This window comes from Triticum urartu, chromosome 6, assembly GCF_003073215.2.
Source record: "Triticum urartu cultivar G1812 chromosome 6, Tu2.1, whole genome shotgun sequence".
NCBI lineage: Eukaryota > Viridiplantae > Streptophyta > Magnoliopsida > Poales > Poaceae > Triticum > Triticum urartu.
In genome coordinates, this window is record NC_053027.1 from 99,248,628 (window position 1) to 99,257,708 (window position 9,081).

A 9,081-nucleotide genomic window follows, 5' to 3' on the forward strand; every position below is an offset into this window, starting at 1 on the left:
GATATATAGTTACTTGTATAATTATCTTACCCGTATGTTGTTTGTTATTCATAGTGCCATGGTTTTGATATCCGTCCCCGCCGGCCCTCGTCTGGGTTATGATTCGGATGTGGTATATTTTATTTTATAACTATTTTGTTGCATTTCATGTTTATGACAAATTATGCCCATCAAATTGACATAGATATTTTTATCTAGGAGGTATGTGAACCGGAAATTCCAACCGACCCTATTGTCGAGAGGTTAAATTTAGTTGAAAGAGAAAACGAGTATTTGAAAGAAAAATTGAAAAGAATTGAGGGGGAGAAGATGGAATTGGAGTTCCATGTTGCCGATGTCGTCGATGATCACAAGATCAAGATGGAGAAAATGCACTTGAAGATTAGAAAGATTAGAAAATATGCCATTCATAGTGAGGCTTGGTATCATTATGTTGTTGGATCAATTGTTACCTTAGTTGCGATCTTGATCGCATTTGTTGTTGCATTTAAATTCTTTAGCTAGAGAGCTATTTATATGTTTGCTTTATGAGAATAAGTATTGTATGAACTTTATGTATGAATTTGTATTAATTTGGTCTATTCGGTGTTGTGTAATGAAGATGAGCCGGCAATGGATGTACGATGACCGATGCTCTCCCTAGTTCGTTGAGGACGTGCATAATTTTCTGATTGCGGCTCAGGCAAACAAGCAGGCGGATGGTTTTATGCCTTGTGCATGTGCTGGCTGTAAGAATGATCACAATTACTCTAACGCAAGAACCATTCACGTCCACCTGTTTGAGTCCGGTTTCATGCCCCACTATATTGTTTGGACCAAGCACGGAGAAAGAGGGGTTATGATGGAAGAAAATGAAGAAGAAGAGGACGACGATAGCTATCATGGCCATGGATTCCCTGAATATGATGATACAACAATGGGGGAAGAAGCTGAGCCGACAATGCGGGAAGAAGCTAAACAAGAGGCATCAGATGAGCCAACTGATGATCTAGGTCGGGCCATTGCCGCTGCAGAGAGAAACTGCGTGAGTGCAAAGGAGAAGAAGAAGTTGTAGCGCATGTTAGAGGATCACAAGAAATTGTTGTACCCGAATTGCGAAACTGACAATAAAAAGTTGTGCACCACACTGGAATTACTACAGGCAGAGAATGGTGTATCTGACAAGGCATTTGGAAAGTTGATGGTAATGTTAAAGAAGATGCTTCCAAAGGACAACGAATTGCCTGAGAGTACGTATGAAGCAAAGAAGGATGTTTGCCCTCTAGGGGTAGAGGTGCAGAAGATACATGCATGCCCTAATGACTGCATCCTCTACCGCGGTGAGTACGCGGATTTGAATGCGTGCCCGGTATGCGGTGCATTGTGCTATAAGGTCAACCGCGATGACCCTGGTGATGTCGAGGGCGAGCGCTCCAGAAAGAAGATTCCTGCCAAGGTGATGTGGTATGCTCATATAATACCACGGTTGAAACGTTTGTTCCTAAACAAAGAGCATGTGAAGGCCATGCGATGGAATAGAGAATACCGTAAGAAAGACGGAAAGTTGAGAGTACCCGCTGACGGGTCGTAGTGGAGAAAAATCAAAGAAAGTACAGGGAGGAGTTTGCAGGTGACGCAAGGAACGTATGGTTTGGTCTAAGCGCAGATGGCATTAATCCTTTTGGGGAGCAGAGCAGCAAGCATATCACCTGGCCTGTGACTCTATGTATGTATAACCTTCCTCCTTGGTTGTGCATGAAGCGGAAGTTCATTATGATGCCAGTGCTCATCCAAGGCCCTAAGAAACCCGGCAACGACATTGATGTGTACCTAAGGACATTAGTTGAAGAACTCTTACAGCTGTGGAATGGAACACGTGTACGTGCGTAGGATGAGCACATGGGGGAAGGATTTGACCTAAAGGCGTTGTTGTTCATGACCATCAATGATTGGCCTACTCTCAGTAACCTTTCAGGATAGACAAACAAGGGATACCGTGCATGCACGCACTGCTTGGATGATACCGACGATATATATTTGGGTAGTTGTAGGAAGAATGTGTACCTGGGACATCGTCGATTTCTTCCAAGCGGGCATCCCGTAAGAAAGAAAGGCAAGTGTCGGGATGTGGGGTTCTGGCAAACCCTTAAGGTTCGAACACTGGGGTGCGCGCGAAGTCTTTCCCTCCAACCGATCTACGCTCTATCTCGCGAAGATCTTGCGGACAAACTTGACGAACTCACAACATAGAAGGACACGAGGTTTATACTGGTTCGGGCCACCGTTGTGGTGTAATACCCTACTCCTACTCCAGTGTGGTGGTGGTGGATTGCCTCTTGGTCTAATGATGAACCATACAAGGGAAGAACGGCCTCCTGAGGTTGAGATGTTCTTGAGCTCGGTGAGCTTGAGTGTGGGGGGTGGTCTCCCTCCTACCTCTAAGGTGGTGGCTAGTCCTATTTATAGAGGCCCTGGTCCTCTTCCCAAATATCGAGCAGGAATGGAGCCAACAATGGCGGACTAATTTGAAGGGGGACAGCTAGTACAAGCTATACTGACAAAAGTAGTCTTCGCCTGCACAAAGTTCTGATGGTGACGCTGTTCTGGGCTCCACGATGACCTCCGTCTTGCAGTCCATGGTCTTGCTCTTGTTGCACCGAAATGGCAACCTTTGCCTGAGGCCTCGGTACTCTGCGGCTGCGCTTGCCCCCTTTGCACCAAAGGGGAAACAAGGACACTGTGCGCGCTGGCGCCCGCCTGGTGTCGATCGTCACGGCTCACGTCACGAGAGCCTTGTGAGGTTCGCCTCGCCTTGATATCTCCGCTCCTCGTGAGCCTACCTAGGTAGGCCACTCCAGAGGAGGTCTTGCATCGTCCGCCTCGCGAGGCTTGGCCCCTCGTGAGGGTCTCGGGCGCTTTGTTGGTGAAGACGGGCCGTACGGCCTACTGGCTCAGCCACGCCGCGGGCCGCAGGTAGGCAAGTCTGGGGACACCCGTTCCCAGAACACCGACAGTAGCCCCCGGGCCCAAGGTGCGCTCGGGCTTGGCTTCGTGGTGTAGCCAAGGGTCAAGTTCGGAGCACCGCAGGCCCCGAAAGCCTGCGGCCTCGGTTGACGCGTGGCGGTTGGTTGGATGTGGGCGTCTCCGCTTCCTCACGCTGCCTTGACGACTGCACGACTTGACAAGTCCCTACGACATGCAAGGGAAACCATCATTACCTGCGATCGTGGGAGACGCCGGTTGGCCTTCTCTTGCTATAAATGGGGAGGGGGGCGTAGCCCCCGTTGCCCATCTCTTCCTTGCTTGCTTCCTCCTTCTTGCTCCATTGCTTGCAGTGCCTCCGATGGCGCCTCAAAGGAAGTTCTCTGCCGCCGGGAAGGGAAAGGCCCCTCGCGAGGGCCCTGGTTCCCCGGTGCCCAAAACGCGGTCGCGGCCACCCGCGCAAGCACGCTGCGACCCCCACCGTGGCCCACCGTCGAGGCGGCGCCACGGCACGTGGAGGGGGCCGTCCCAACCGTGGCGGTCCAGTTGACGGGGGGAGGCGTGCGATGGTGGCGAGGCCTCCCCGCCCGCGCTTCCATTCAGCGGAGGCGTCGCCAGAGTTCGTTGTTTGGTCGGAAAACCTGGCCGGCAACTGGCTCCAGCTTCCGCGCTTCCTTGTCGATGAGCTGTCGGCCCCTGGTCCAGGTGGGCTCTGGTTGTAGGTGGATGGTTGCTGCAGCAAGGCCTCCTGGGTCACGGTCAAGACTTCTGCCGTGGGCACATAGCCCTGGCCCGCGGCTGGCTGACGTTCGCCCACGCGCGCGGCCTAGGCAGGCGGTGCACTCTCCACTTCAAGTATGACGGCGGGTCGACCCTCTACGTGAGGGTGTTCGGGGAAGATGGCCGCCGCGCCAGGTGCTGCCCCGAGACGAACGACGGTGAGGAGGTGCTCGGCCTTGGCGACGGTCGTGACGAGGGTGAGGGCGAGCCTGCCCTCAGCGGTGACCGCATCTCTTCCAGCTATGGCGGCTCTCCCTCCTACGCCAGCTCCAGCAGCAGTGGCTATGATCAGCCGCCGCGCTCGCTTCGAAGGAGGCAGCGGGTCATCTCGTCACCGTGCCTTCGTGAAGCGCGAGGAGGGGTCTGGCTAGGCTTGGGCGTCGCTAAGGGCCTGCCCCCGTGGATTGCTGAAACGCCGCTTTGTTTGGCCTTTTCCTTTCTTTTCCTACACCAGAAAATGAAACCAGTATGGGCCCAGAGGGGCATGTACTGAACTGTGGTTCTTGGTTAATGCAACGTGCGCGTTATTCCCATGCCATGCTGTTATTTTGCGCAGAGATAACCTAACCTGGCGTGTTTGGGACGCCCCTTCCTTCACGAGATATCTGCGTTTGCTCAGGAACTGCAAGAATTTGTTAGGGGGTGCACTAGAGGATTTTGCCGTTCACCCGAACCTTGACTTGGCGCTTTGCATCGCGGTACCCGAGGGGCACGGATTTAGGAGAGTTGCGCCAGCTTCCAAGCTCGAACGAGGGTGACTCGCGAGAAGGCAGAGAGAAGGAAAAGCTCGCGAGGGCACCTGCCTAACCCCCTCATGAGGTATGCGAGAGAGAGATCACGGGTAAACCAGAGCCGAAAAATGTGGTAAAAGGCGAAGGAACCAAATCAACAAGGAACGCCAAAGGCAAACTCGATTAAGGAAAAGCAAGCCAACTATGGAAAGCAAATGAAAAGCCGCGTCCGGCACCTAATCTAGTCTTCAAGTCTTCTCACCAACGCGGAGCTAAGTGCTGTCCACTAGGCGTGGGAGGGAGCCCCAGGGCCTGAGGCCGGCGCTCCTGAGACTCCGGGGCGTGTACAACCCCAACTCATTATTACATGAGAGTGTCACGGGCGGCGATTCTTCACAGGCACCGGGTCTTGCTTCACAGGCTATGGGACTTTCTTCACAGGCTCTGGGCCTTGCTTCACAGGCTCTGGGCCTTGCTTCACAAGCACTGGGCCTTGCCTCATGGGTAGAACTTCTGGAGGTGCTGGATGTTCCAGGCGTTTTGGATAGGTGTCCCCTCTTGCGTCTCCAAGCGCACGGCGCCAGGCCTGGAGATGTGGACGACCCTGAACAGGCCCTCCCACATGGGTGAGAGCTTGTGCAAGCCTTCCCTGGAGAGGACCCGCCTCAGGACCAGGTCACCCGTCTCGAGCGTCCTGGAGCGAATGTTGCGGTAGTGGTAGCGCCGTAGCGCTTTCCGGTACCTTGCCGCCCTTAATGCAGCTTCGCGACGACGTTCCTCCCCCAGCACGAGATCCATCCCCCGCATGGCGTCCTGCTGTGTTTCGCCGAACGCCAGGACCCGCGCGGAGCGATGCCTGACCTCGTGAGGGAGGACTACTTCAGCTCCGTAGATGAGGAAGAATGGAGTCTCGCCCGTGGGCTTGGTAGCGGTGGTGCGGATGGACCACAACACGGACTGGAGCTCGTCGTGCCAGCCCCTGCCGCAGGCCTCCAGCTTCTTCTTGAAGGTCCTGGTCTTGAGGCCCCTCAGGACCTCAGCATTGGTGCACTCAGCCTGACCATTGCTCCTGGGCTGGGCTACCGAAGCGTAGCAGATCTGCGTTCCAAGGTTAGCACAGTAGGTTTTAAAGAGGTTACTAGTAAACCGCGAGCCGTTATATGTGATAATGCGGTTGGGGACCCCGAAGTGGCTCACGAGGCCCTTGATGAACTTGACAGCAGAGCCGGCTGGAATGGTTCGGACGGCTTCCACCTCTGCCCACTTGGTGAACTTATTGATGGCGACGTAGAGATAGCGGTAGCCCCCTGGCGCTCGTGGGAATGGGCCTAGGATGTCTAGCCCCTAGACCGCAAACGACCACGTGAGCAGGATGGTTTGGAGGCCCTGAGCAGGCTGATAGATTTGCTTGGCATGGAATTGGAAAGCTTCGCAGGACTTCACCAGTTCAGCTGCATCGTTGAGTGCTATAGGCCAATAGAATCCGCTGCGGAAGGCCTTGCCGACGAGGGTCCGTGATGACGAGTGATGTCCACAGTCCCCGCCGTGTATGTCAGTCAGCAGCTCCCTCCCTTGATCGCTGGAGATGCAGCGCAGCGTGACGTCGTTCGGCCGTCTCCTGTACAACTCGCCGTCTTGAATGCAGTATGCCGTTTCCTGTCGGGACACGCGCTTCACGTCCTCTTCTTTCTTCGGCAGTGTCCCATGCATCAGGTACTCCCTGAACTCCTTGTTCCAGCACTCCTCCTGGGGCTCGAGCGTCAAGAGCAGCCGAGCTCCTAAGGTTGGGCCGCAATCTGGGGCTCCCGAGGCTGGGGGCTGAGGGAGCTCCTCCCGAAGCTAAGTCGTGCTTGAAAGAGGCGGCGTAGCTGACGGCTTGAAGAGCCGCTCTTCAAAGACGCCGGGCTCTTGCGGTTGCCGCTTGGATGCTCTCTTGGCGATGTCGTCGGCTTCTTTGTTGGTGCCCCGGGGCACGTGCTGCAGCTCCAAGCCTGCGAACTGCTTTTCCATTTTGCGCAGCTCAGCAAGGTAGGCCTCCATGTGCTCGTCCTTTGGCTCATACACTTTGTTGGAGAAGTTCACGAGGAGCTACGAGTCGCCCTTGACAGTAAGGCGCCTCACCCCCATAGCTGTCGCAGCCTTCAGGCTGGCTATGAGGCCCTCGTATTCTGTGATATTGTTGGAGACCTTCTCGCCATGCTAAAAGCAGAGTTGCACGGCGTAGCAAAGCTTGTCCTGAGTGGGCGAGATGAGCACTGCTCCAGCCCCCGCGCCCTGGTGCGCAAAGGCGCCATCAAAATACATGACCCAGCCGTCTGGCGCCTCGCTTCCTGGGGAGGTGGACCGATCTTCTCCTTCCTCAAGAGCCGGGGCATATGTCAATTCTGCCACAAAATCGGCGAGCGCGGCTCCCTTGATGACCCTGGTGGTGCTAAACTCCAACTGAAATGCTTGCAGCTCGATGTTCCATTCAGCGACCCTTCTGGCTGAGTTTGGGCTCCTGAGTATCCTCTCCAATGGGTAAGACGAGATGACCTTGATGGGGTGCCCCTGGAAGTAGTGCCGCAGCTTGCGCGAGGCCACCAAAAGTGCAAGCAGGAGCTTCTGCGACATGGGGTAGCGCGCCCTCGCGTCCCGCAGTACAGTGCTGACGAAGTACACCGGGTGCTCGACGAGGGCTGGTACACTATTGAGGCTCAGGTCCCGCGTAGATTGTGGCATATCCTGAGGTGATGGGTCTCCTGAGACCTGACCGCCCTCAGGAGCTTCCGCGATGTTGCTCTGCTGAGCTAGGTCCTCCGCCACTGATGGCTTTGCTGCACCTCTCTAGCCTCGTGCTGCATCAGCTCTACCCTTGTCTTGACGATCCTCCCGAACCGCCACCAGCGCCGCGCTGGTGGAGTACGGGGTGGCGGCAAGGTAGAGCAAAAGAGGCTCGAGAGGCCGCGGTGCCACCATCACCAGGGGGCTGGTGTGGTATTTCTTAACGTCTCGGAAGGCCTGGTCGGCCTCCGGGGTCCACTCGAAGGGGCCTTTCTTCTTCATGAGCTTAAAGAAGGGCAAGGCGCGCTTGCCTAGCTTAGAGATGAAACGCCCTAACACAGTCACCCGTCCTGCCAGCTTTTGCATCTCCTTGAGGATCTGTGGTGGGCTCATGTCTTTGATGGCCTTGATCTTTTCTGGGTTCGCCTCGATTCTTCCGTGGGATACGAGAAACCCTAGCAACTTGCCGGATGGGACGCCAAACACACACTTCTCCGGGTTAAGCCTCAAGCTCACTAGGCGTAAGCTCTCGAAGGTCTCCTCCAAGTCTTGAATCAACGTCCTCGCCTCGCGAGATTTGACCACTATGTCATCAACGTAGGACTCTGTGTTCCTGTCGAGCTACCGCCCCAAGGCGATGTGCATCAGCCGCTGAAAGGTTGCGCCGATGTTGCGAAGGCCGAAAGGCATGCAGGTGTAGCAGTACACCCCACATGGTGTCAAGAAGGCCATCTTCTCCACATCCTCCACCGCCATCTTGATCTGATGGTATCCAGAGAACGCATCCAAGAAACACAACAAATCGCACTCGGCGGTGGAGTTGACGATTTGATCGATGCACGGAAGGGGGAGCGGGTCTTGGGGGCAGGCTTTGTTTAGGTTGGTGAAGTCGACGCACATCCGTTCCTTCCCGCCTTTCTTCGGTACTACAACAGGGTTCGCCAGCCATTCGGGGTATCGAACTTCCCGGATTGTACCTGCCGCCTCTAGCTTGCGTGTCTCTTGGACGATGAAGGCCTGCTTCTCAGTGGACTGCCGTCTTGCTTGCTGCTTCACGGGGCGTATGTTGGGGCACACCTTTAGATGATGCTGGATTACCTCTCTTGGGACCCCTGCCAGTTGATCGGGCTCCCACGCGAATATCTCCTTTTTCGCGCACAAAAACCTCACCAAAGCTTCTTCTTGCCCCGGGTTAAGGCCGGCTCCTATGGTGAAGGTGGCTCCTGAAGACCCATCCTCGTTGACCGGTACCTGCTTGGTCTCTGCCTTGTCTTGGGTGAACAACTGCCATTTCTTGGTGGGCGCGGCCTCCTTGGCCTCCGGCGCACCGACGCCGGCTGGCTGCGCCGCTGCCGCGGTCTTGAAGGCGAGCCTGAGCGCCATCACGGCCTCCTTAGCGTCCCCTTGGATGGTGAGGACTCCCTTGCTCCCTGGCATCTTCATGAGGTTGTAGGACGGGTGAGTTGCCGCCATGAACTAAGCGAGGGCCGGGTACCCGAGGATGGCATTGTACGAGAGACCGATGCGGGTGATGTCAAAGTCCACCAGCTCGGTGCGATAGTTATCCCGCGTGCCAAAGGTGACAGGGAGGCGGATCCGCCCCAAGGGATGAGCAGATCCATCGCCCACTCCTGTGAAGGGCTTGCTGAGGCCGAGCCGTTCGAGCGACACATGAAGAAGGCTGAAAGCTTCCACGGAGAGCAAGTTGAGGCCGGCGCCGCCGTCGATGAGGGACTTGGTGACGGCCACATTGTAGATGGTGGGCGTGCAGAGCATCGGAAGCATCCCTGAGCCGGTGGTGGAGCTGGGGTGGTCTTCCGAGTCGAAGGTGAGGTCGGCTTCCGGC